This window comes from Sus scrofa, chromosome X (assembly GCF_054392235.1).
Source record: "Sus scrofa isolate SSC_HxYL_T2T_F1_AM1 chromosome X, Sscrofa_HxYL_maternal_Yorkshire_Landrace_v2.0, whole genome shotgun sequence".
In the NCBI taxonomy this organism is placed as follows: Eukaryota; Metazoa; Chordata; class Mammalia; order Artiodactyla; family Suidae; genus Sus; species Sus scrofa.
The window spans coordinates 46,172,411-46,183,775 of NC_139401.1; the positions used below are offsets into that span (position 1 = coordinate 46,172,411).

The following is an 11,365-nucleotide window of genomic DNA, read 5'->3' on the forward strand; positions in this document are numbered from 1 at the left end:
GTTAAGGATCCGACGTTGCCGCAAATTGCGGCTTAGGTCGCAGATGCGGCTGGGATCCGGTGTTGCCCTGGCTGTGACGTAGCCCTCAGCTGCAGCTCGGATTGGAGCCCTAGCCCGCAGGTGCTACCGTTTAAAAAAAAAACAAAAACTGAGTTAATAGAGTCAGAGGTTCAAGGTAAAACCTAAGGGGCATCGATTTTAGAAAACCTAACAAAGCGCTAGATTGAAGTCAGCCCAGAACAGAATTGAATAGTTAACAAATGCATAAGTTCTATATCTACAAGATAGAGGATCCCTGATGGTGCAGTATTTAAGAATATCCTAGGGTTCAAGACCCCCACCAGGGTTTATGGATGGAGAAAACTTATCAAAAAGTTCACTTCAAGGTCAAACCAGGAGGGCTCTGATGGTGGAATCGTGGCCCAGTTCCAAAGTCAATCCAGAGAGGCTTTGAAAATGGAAATGTTGGGAGTTCCTGTTGTGGCTCAGTGGGAACGAATCTGACTAGTATCCATTGAGGATGCAGGTTCAATCCCTGGTCTCACTCAGTGGGTTAAGGATCTGTTGTTGCGGTGAGCTGTGGTGTAGGTCACAGACACGGCTTGGATTCCACATGGCTGTGGCTGTGGCTTGCGACTACAGCTACAATTAGACCCCTAGCTTAGGAATTTCCATATGCAGCAGGTGTGGCCCTAAAAAGCCAAAAGGAAGAAAAGAAAAGGGAAATATTTGTTTTGCAAAAGCAGAAAGCTTATAAGTATTAGTAAAGAAAAAAAAAAAAAAACCTCATTACAAAAGCCTGCAGAATGGGGAGTGAGGAGGGCTGAGCAGATGGGCCCTTTCCAGTTCAGGAGCCTGGTCCAAAGTGGAAAGATGATGCTGAGAGTTCCTCATCTCTTGCTCCCTCCTATGTGATTGATGCCACATCTCCAGGGGTGGTTTGCCGTGAGCTGTTTCATTCCAGGCAGGAAGTAAATGATACATTGGTGACTTCAGCAGGGTGTCCAGGTCCTGCTGGGGTCTCAAGATGTGACAACAACAGGCATTTAAAGGTAATGTCACTGGCCCTGTTTGTGATTGTATTAGGATTTGGACATTGGCTACAAATGCTGCAGCTTTAGACACGAGGTGAAAGGGAGAGAGACAGAAGAGGGAGAGTGGGAGGGAGGGAGGGAGGAGTCTGAGAGGTTGAAAGAGGAAGAAGGGAAAGAAAGAGATGAAGACAAAGTGTCAGAAAGAGAAAAGCAGATAAAGGAGAGCAGGCAACTTAATAAGGCAAGGGCGGAGAGTCTCCTGGCCAAGGAATGCCACTCAACTCACAGGCAAAACTGGAGAGGGATCATGGAGAATCTGTCAGATTGTCCCAGCCTCTCTGAAGGAGCCCTTGCACTATCATCTGTCCCACTGCGTCCCTACTGTTGACCCTTCAGAATAAATTCACATGTCCTGTGAAACCTGTGCAGAACACTCCCAAGGGGGATAAAAAAGCCAGAATGTGGGCTGATGCCTTGCCCCCAAATGGACAGCCCTGGGGAGGGAGTCGGGAGGGACTAAGGGAAGCAGAGACACTGCCTTTCTGCCCAGGAACAGTCGAGGTATCCTCAGGGCAGGAGTGAGGGACACACGTTTGATCCCCTAGGGAATGAGCTAAAGAAAGTGTCCCCTCGGAGTTTCCATCGTAGCACAGTGGAAACAAATCTGACTAGGAACCATGAGGTTGCAGGTTCAATCCCTGGCCTTGCTCAGTAGGTTGAGGATCCGACATTGCCGTGAGCTGTGGTGTAGGTCACAGACTCGGCTCAGATCTGGCATTGCTGTGGCTGTGGCGCAGGCTGGCAGCTGTAGCTCCAGTTCAACCCCTAGCCTGGGAACCTCCACATGTCGCCGGTGCGGCCCTAAAAAGACAAAAAAAAAAAAGTTTGGAGTTCCCTTTGTGGCTCAGTGGTTTACAAATCCGACTAGGAACCATGAGGTTGCAGGTTCAATCCCTGGCCTCTCTCAGTGGGTTAAGGATCCGACGTTGCCGTGAGCTGTGGTGTAGGTCGCAGATGCGGCTCAGATCCCCTGTTGCTGTGGCTGTGGTGTAATCCAACGGCTACAGCTCTGCTTCAACCCCTAGCCTGGGAACCTTCATGTGCCACGGGAGCACCCCTAGAAAAGGCAAAAAGACAAAACAAAAAAAAGAAAGAAAGAAAGTGTCCCCTCTCTGTGCTGTCCATACCCCAGCAGGTCGTTATTCAGACCCTTTGCCTCCAGGTAGCAAGACACCAGGACACACTATAGAGAACAGACTTGTGGTTGCCAAGGAGGAGGAGGGAGGACGTGGGATGGATGGAGAGTCTGGAGTTAGATACAAGCTATTACATTTAGAATAGATAAGCAGGAGTTCCCGTCGTGGCGCAGTGGTTAACGAATCCGACTAGGAACCATGAGGTTGCGGGTTCGGTCCCTGCCCTTGCTCAGTGGGTTAACGATCCTGCGTTGCTGTGGCTCTGGTGTAGGCCGGTGGCTACAGCTCCGATTGGACCCCTAGCCTGGGAACCTCCATATGCCACGGGAACGGCCCAGGAAATAGCAAAAAGGCCAAATAATAATAATAATAATAGAATAGATAAGCACTGAGGTCCTACTGGACACCACACGGAACTACATCCAATCTCTTGGGATAGAACATGATGGAAGATAGCATGAGAAAAAGAATATATATATGACTGGGTCACTTTGCCATACTGCAGAAACTGACACAACACTGCAAATCAACTATACTCTAATAAAAAATGAAGTGAAATTTTTCTTCAAAAGCCTCAGGGGAGAATTCTGTGTCCCAGGTTTCTTGGCAGATGGCCTAAGCTGCTTTGCTTTGCAGCTCTGCAGATTGAAGGGAATAAGGGTCCAGGGTCTGGTAAGGCCACAGGAACTTCTGGGCCAGAATTATTCTGGACCTGATGAATTATTCAGGATTCGATGACCAGCATCTGGATTTTGCTACCCAGAGGCAGTATGAGTCACAACATCCAGCTAGAATGGGTGCTGAGCCTGGGCAGTGCCACCACCCTTCGAGTGCTGTGCTTGGTTATCAAGCTGGCTTGGGAGGCTGTTGTAGGGACCAAGGTGCCACAGCCCCATTAACACATCAGTCTTGCTGTTGGGTGGCAGGATGCTCAGACCACAGCATAGTAGACACTCAGACATAACCCTACACATGCATAGACAACTGAGACAGCTGATTTTCTTTCTTTGCTCTTTTTTTTTTTTTTTTTTTTTAGAACTGCACCCGCTGCATATGGAAGTTCCCAGGCTAGGGGTCGAATCAGAGCTGCAGCTGTCAGCCTACACCACAGCCACAGCAATGCCAGATCCAAGCTACATCTTCGACCTACACCACAGCTCACGACAATGCACGATCCTTACCCTGCTGAGTGGGGCCAGGGATCAAACTCACATCCTCATGGATGCTAGTCGAGTTCACTACCACTGAACCACAATGGGAACTCCGACAACTGATTTTATAAGGTACAAAGGCATTGTAGTGGAGAAAGGATAGCTTTTTCAACAAATGGCTCTGGAGCAATTGGCTATCCATATGCAAAGAATGTACCTGGATCCATACCTTGCTGCTGAGCCACAATGGGAACTCTGGCAAATATTTCTTTGTTTTGACAACAAAAGCACAATTCATAAGAGAACAAATTGATGAATTAGATTTCATCAAAGCTGGAAAATCCATTCTATTATAACGCCAGATCCTTAACCCACTGAGCGAAGCCAGGGATCAAACCCTCATCCTCATGGATACTAGTCAGGTTCGTTAACCATTGAGCCACGACGTGAACTCCTGAAAAATCCATTCTTTAAATGACACAGTTAAGATCATTAAAAAACAATCCACAGACTAGAAGTCTTTGAAAAACATGTATCCGAATTTTAAAAATACTCACAAAACTCAACAATGTGAAAATAGTCCAATAAAAAATGGGCAAAAGATTTGAGAAGATATACGGATGACAAATAAATACATGAAAAGGTGCTCAGAACCACTGTCATTAGGGGAATATAAATTTAAAACATAAAGACATACCACTACACACTTATTAGAATCACTAAAATTAAAATGACCATAGCAGGTATTGGCATAGATATGGAAGAACCAGAACTCCCATACACTGCTAATGGGAACATAAAATGGTACAACCAATTTGAATAACAGGTTAGTAGTTTCTTTAACAATCTAACAATGTAGGAGTTCCCATTGTGGCTCAGCAGTAATGAGCCTAAGGATGCACAAGGTTGCGGGTTCAATCCCTGACCTCACTCAGTGGGTTAAGTATCCAGCGTTGCCATGAGCTGTGGTGTAGGTTGAAGATGCAGCTTGGATCCTGTGTTACTGTGGCTGTGTTGTAGGCCGGCTGCTGAAGCTCCAATTCAACCCCTAGCCTGGGAACTTCCATATGCCACGGGTGTGACCCTAAAAAGACCAAAAAGAAAAACGTCCAACAACACGGAGTTCCCACCTGCAACGGGATTGGCAGCATCTCAGCAGCACTGGGTGGCAGGTTCTTTGCCTGGCCTGGCACAGTGGGTTAAGGACCCAGTGTTGCCACAGCTGCGGCATAGGTCACAACCGCAGCTCAGATCTGATCCCTGGCCCATCTGACCCCTGGCCTGGGGACTCCATAACGTGGGGCAGCTAAAAAAAAAAAAAAAAAAAAAAATCTAACGACAAACCTACCATAAAAACAAAGTTGGAGGGTTTAATTTCCACTTCTGGATTTTCACCCAGGAGGACAGAAACTATATGTCCCTATGAAGATGAAGACTTGTATGAGATTTGCATGGAAATCTTATTTATAATAATCAAAAATTGAAAATAATGTAATGTCCATCAACATGAACAAATGAATAAACAAATTGGACTATTCTATACAACACAACATAGATAAATCTCAAAATAATTACACCTAGTGAAGGCGGCCCTACAAATAGGATATGTTTCTATTTATATAAAACTTTATAAAATGCAAATTAATCTTTAGTGACTGAGTAAATCAGTAGTTGCTTAAGTGTGGGCTAATGGAGATGAAGGGAATGAATGTGTTTACTAACTCAATTATGGTGAATATATTTATATATAATATAAGTTTATCAAATCATCTACTTTTAATATGTACAATTTATTGTATGGCAATTATATGTCAATAAACCTGTTTTGTTTTTTGCGGTTTTTTTGGTCTTTTTGTCTTTTAGGGCCGTACCCGCTGCATCTGGAGGCTCCCAGGCTAGGGGTCCAATCGGACCTACAGCTGCTGGCCTACACCACACAGCCACAATGACACCAGATCCGAGCCTTGTCTGTGACTTACACCATGCTCACGGCAATGCCAGATCCTTAACCCACTGAGCAAGGTCAAGGATCAAACCCACAACCTCATGGCTTCTAGTCGGATTCGTTTCCACTGAGCCACGACGGGAACTCCCTAAAGATGTTATTTTAAATGTCATATATAGCAACAATCTGTATGGTTAGTCATGCGAGAAATACATACGAGTAAGTCTAGGAGTTTCTGCTGTGGCACAGTGGGTTAAAGTATCTGGCATTTCCACAGCTGCGGCTCAGAGTCAGTCCCTGCCTCAGGAACTTCCATATGCTGCAGGTGCAGCCATAAAAAAAAGAAGGAAAGGAAGGAAGGAAGGAAGGAAGGAAGGAAGGAAGGAAAGAAGGAAGGAAGGAAGGGAAAAAGAAAGTCTAAGGTGTTGAAATATAAAACTTGCAGATATATTTTTCTGATCTCATACTCAGTAGCAATGATTTATCTTGAAAATAACACCAACTCTCAAATCCTGAGTTCCCCTACCTCTCTCCAGTGATAGACTTATGATTTGTGCAAAATTCCACCTGTATGTTATATTTCAATATAAAGTTTACTTTTTTAAAAAAAAGTGGTGGAATTCCCTGGTGGCTCAGTGGGTTAAGGATCCAGTGTTTTCACTGCTGGAAAGGTCTCTCCTATGGCACAGGTTCAATCCCTGGCCTGGAAATACACCATAGAGCAAAAGAATCTCCGGCTCACTGAACAATGTTCTAGGGAATCATTGGAAAGTGATAGCACAGCCACATAGTGCTAGCCTTTTCAGTCATTCATCCAGGAGTCAGAAGATCCATAGCTGGAGTTCCCATCGTGGCTCAGTGGTAATGAACCCCAATAGTATCCATGAGGACTGGGGTTGAAACCCCAGCATCATTCAATGGGTTAAGGATCCAACGTTGCCATGAGCTGCGTAGGTCACAGATGCAGCTTGGATCCCGAATTGCTGTGGCTGTGGTGTAGGGGCTGCAGCTGAAGCTCTGATTCAACCCCTAGCTGGGAACTTCCATATGTCACGGGTGCAGCCCTAAAAAGACAAAAAAAAAAAAAAAATAAGTCCACAGCATCCTAGGTCCTTGTGCAGGCATTGCTCTCCCACAGGGGTCTGTCACCATCACTAGTGCAGTCTCTCTGGTTCCCTTGGTGGAAAGGTGTTAAGCACAGAGACCTCCACCATCCTGGTTTCCTACATCACAGTCTGTAGCCCTGAAAGTTGCCAAGTCCCTCCATGCCATTGGCCATAGACTTTCTTGCCTGTAGATGTGACCATCATTTATACGTGCTCTCTACCAGTGCTGGGGTTTCCAATCCCGTCCTAGCGTTGTGGTGTGGAGACTAACATGGTGGTGAAGGATTAACCAGACCCTGTCTTCATTTCTTCCTCTATTATTTGTTGACTGTCTGACAAATCCTGACCTCTTGAATCCACATCTGTGACATCTACATCACCTGCTGCTGAGAGCATCTCTTAAGATTCCTTGTGAACCCAAAACAGAGTGAGCACAGAATAAATGCACAGTATTATTATCGCCATGTTCATCAGGTAATAATAACAACAGCTTCTGTCTGTTGATCACTCGCAATGCGCCTCGCCCTATGCTAAGTGCTTTACCAGCACAAGTTACAACATCCCTGTGAGGGGGATGCAGTTATTACTTCATTTCACAGAAGAAGAAATGGAAGTCAAGGAAGTGGAAGTACTAGCCCAAGGTCACTCAGTCATCAGGTGTTGGGACTGGGAAATGAACCCAGGTCTGTCTAATTACAGAGCCCACATCCCTCCCACATAGGCTGTACTGCCTTCTACCCCATTTGGCCTCAGAGAGCTCAAGTCCCTCCTTCCCAAACCCGGTGACTCCAGAACTTCAGAAGAAGGTGTCTGACTTACGCCTTGCAATAGGCAGAATAATGGCCCCTAAAGATATTAGGTCATAATCCCTGGATACTGTCAATGTTACCTTATTTGGAAAATGGTTCTTTGCAAATCTGATTAAGTTAAGGCTGTTGAGATGGGGAGATTATCCTGGATTATCTGAGTGGGCCCTAAGTGCAACCACATGTATCCTTATAAGAGATGCAGGCCAAGCTGTTGCTGAGAGCCCAGGAGAGAAAAGAGCTTCAAGGAGTGGGAGGCAGAAGCAGAGAGAAGCAGCCAAGAATTGGAGCCAGACCAGGAGCCAGAGCCAGAGTTGGAGCCAAAGCCAGTGTTTTGCTAAAGCAGTAGCAACTAAAGAAGTTGAAAAGATGCTGGATATCTTAGGACGGCTCACATCCTTCCTTTCTTTCCTCTACATGATAGCTCTGTCCCTTAGGAAATTCTTTGATGGTGGGATTGGAGAACAAATGCGAATCTTCCCAGGAGGTAGCGGTGATCTCCAGAGCCAACATGCATCAGCACGGAGACGGCCAGCAAGCTCGCTAGCAGAGGAGTATTCATTGCCTGCCAAGATGTATTGAAGTGGAAGTTGGCTGCCCATGAAATCTGAGCTGATACAAAGAACTCCCAGGTGCTGGTGTGGAAATTGGACCTATCCAATACCAAATCCATCTGAGCTTTTGCTGAGAGCTTTCTGGCAGTGCAAAAAGCAGCTCCGTATTCTGATCAGCAACACAGGAGTGATGATGTGTTCATATTCCAAGACAGCCGATGGCTTTGAAACCCACCTGGGAATCAACTGCCTGGGCCACTTCCTTCTCACTTGCTTCTGCACGGGTGGTGAGCCTGTCATCAGTAGCTCACCATGCTGGCAAGATCTGATTTCAACAACCTTCGAAGCAAGAAGCACCGCAGCCAGGGTTTTGCGTAATACCGCAGCAAACTGGCCAATGTCCTTTTTTTTTTCTTTTTTTTTTTTTTTTTTTTTTTGGCTTTTAGGGCCACACCTGCAGCATATGGAAGTTCCCAGGCTAGGGGTCAAATCAGAGCTGCAGCCACTGGCCTACACCACAGCCACAGCAAGACGGGATCTGAGCCGCCTCTGCAACCTATGCCACAGCTTGTGGCAACGCCAGATCCTTAACCCAGTGAGCAAGGCCAGGTATCGAACCCTCATCCTCATGGATACTAGTCAGGTTCTTAGCCCATTGAGCCACAACAGGAACTCCTGGACAATGTACTTTTGACTTGGGAGCTGGCCAAGAGGCTCCAAGGGATGGGGGGGGGTATCCCTTAGGCAGAGCACCCAGGCATAGTTCACTCTGAGCTGGTCCAGCACTCATTCCTGCTGGGCCTGCTCTGGCAGCTCTTTGCCACCTTTGTCAAGTCAGTGTGAGAGGGGACACGGACCAGACTGCACTGCATCCTGGCTGAGAGCCTGGAGCCCCTGAGTGCCAAGGGTTTCAATGACTGCAAGAGGACTGGGGTATCTCCAAGGGCCTGAAGTCACAAATGTCTGAGAGCCTGTGGAATGTCAGCTGTGAGCTTCTAGGAATCCAGTGGGAGTAGAGCTGGTGGCAGAGACACAGCCTTATCAAGCCCAGTCTATGCCATAATGAAAGGGGACCAAGGAGAAGGACCACCCTGCTCTGCTCTGGTTCTCCTGACCCTTTAAGAAATCTTTGCATAGGAGTTCCCATCGTGGCACAGAAGAAACGGATCCTATTAGGAACCTTGGGGTTTCGGGTTCCATCCCTGGCCTTGCTCAGTGGGTTAAGGATCTGGCATTGCCATGAGCTGTGGTGTAGGTTGCAGATGCGGCTCAGATCCCGCCTTGCTGTGGCTCTGGTATAGGCTGGTGGCTAGAGCTCCGATTAGACCCCTAGCCTGGGAACCTCCATATGCCGCAGGTGCAGCCCTAAAAAGACAAAGGGCATAAATAAATAAATAAATAAATAAATAAATAAATAAATAAATAAATAACTTCTGTATACCCAGCCCTCTTGTGAAACTGGCTCATAGCATGGAGATCCTCATGCCTGCTGAGCATTCTTCTCCAAGACTTTCATGAGTAAGCTGCCCTCTTGGAGCAGAAGAATTGGGCAGATCTTAGGTCACAGGGAATGCAGAGGATCCTTGGAAACTGAGGGCAATTTCCTCACCAATAATCAGAAATGCCAGCCAACATGTTCAGCTGAGATGACAGAAGCATCAGGATTACATATTTCCAGAGACTGTAGGACTCAATCTATTTTTTTTTTCTTTTTAAGGCTGCACCTGAGGCATATGGAGGTTCCCAGGCTAGGGGTCGAATCAGAGCTACAGCTGCTGGCCTACCCTGCAGCTCACGGCAACGCCAGATCTTTAACCCACTGAGCAAGGCCAAGGATCAAACCCGCAACCTCATGGTTCCTAGTCAGATTCATTTCTGCTGCGCCTCAACGGGAACTCTAGGACTCAAACTTTTGACTGATCTCTTTTCTCTTTGGAATACTAGTCACACTCTGGAGTCTGAACAACTCAGGAAAACCTTGGCTAACCTCGGCTAACTTTAGTTCCTCCTCTGAGCATCCTGGAGCCACTGTACAGGGCTGGACCGTCACATTTTCTTTTTCCAGTTCTTATTTTTTAAGATTAAAAAAACTTTTTCCAGGAGTTCCCGTCGTGGCTCAGTGGTTAACGAATCCGACTAGGAACGATGAGGTTGCGGATTCGATCCCTGGCCTTGCTCAGTGGGTTAAGGATCTGGCGTTGCCGTGAGCTGTGGTGTAGGTTGCAGATGCGGCTCGGATCCCGAGTTGCTGTGGCTGTGGTGTAGGCCAGCAGCTACAGCTCTGATTTGACCCCTAGCCTGGGATCCTCCATATGCCGTGGGAGCAGCCTGGGAAATGGCAAAAAGACAAAAAAAAAAAAACTTTTTCCAGCTTTATTGAGATATAATTGACATAATTACATCGTTAGGACCTTCTCATTTTCAATCATGCAGATGATTTCTTTTTCTAAAGAGTTCCTTTACCTCAATTTCTAGAGAAAATAAAGACCGCATTTTCATGAAAGGAGGGAAGGAAGGAAGGAAAGGAGGGAGGGAGAGGCAGAGAGAGATTTGAAGAGATACTCAAAGGAGAAGGCCATGAGAAGGTGGAACAGAGAGGGAGTTCCCATTTCGGCTCAGTGGTAACGAACCCAACATAGTGTCCAGGAGGGTGTGTTTCAATCCCTGGCCTCACTCAGCAGGTTTAGGATCTGGTGTTGCCACAAGGTGCGGCATAGTTCACAGATGCAGCTTGGATCTGGTGTTGCTGTGGCTGTGGCATAGGCCAGCAGCTGCAGCTCTGATTGGATCCCTAGCCTAGGAACTTCTGTATGCCACAGGTGCAGCCCTAAAAAGCAAATAATAATAATAATAATAATAATGAATAAAAAGATGGAACAGAAGGAGACCTGAGGATGCTGGCCTTCAAGACTGGAGTAATCAGGAGTTCCCACTGTGGCTCAGTGGATTAAGAACCCCATTAGTACCCATGAGGATGCTGGTTCAATCCCTAGCTTCGCTCAGTGGGTTAAGGATCTGGCCTTGCCCTAAGGTGTGGCATAGGTCGAAGATGCAGCTCGGATCCCGTGTTGCTGTAACGGTGGTGTAGGCCGGTGGCTGTGGCTCTGATTCAACCCCTAGCCTTGGAACTTCCATATGCTGCAGGTGCAGCCTAAAAAAAAAAAAAAAAAAAAAAAAAAGACTGGAGTAATGCCACCTGAAACCAAGGAATAACAACAGCAATCAGAAGCTGGAAGAGGCAAAGAATGAATTCTCCCTAGAGTCTATGGATAGAGCATAGCCCTGCTGACACCTTGATTTTAGCCAGCGATGCTGATTTCAGATTCATGGCCTCCAGAATCATGAGAAAATTAATTTCTGTTGTTTCATGTGACAGAGTTTTTAGTAATTTGTTATAGCAGCCACAAGAAACTAATACAAATTTTAGTAGCTAAAAAGTGGAATGTTGCCATTAACAAATATCTAAAAAGGGAGTTCCCGTCGTGGCGCAGTGGTTAACGAATCCGACTAGGAACCATGAGGTTGCAGGTTCGATCCCTGGCCTCACTCAGTGGGTTGACGATCCGGCGTTGC

At 46.5% G+C, this 11,365-nt stretch overlaps 1 pseudogene; it reads left to right on the forward strand.

The window, feature by feature from the left end:
* The first annotated feature begins 7,607 nt into the window (after positions 1–7,607).
* On the forward strand, positions 7,608–8,808 carry LOC100627709 (retinol dehydrogenase 12-like; annotated as a pseudogene).
* Positions 8,809–11,365: the final 2,557 nt, after the last annotated feature.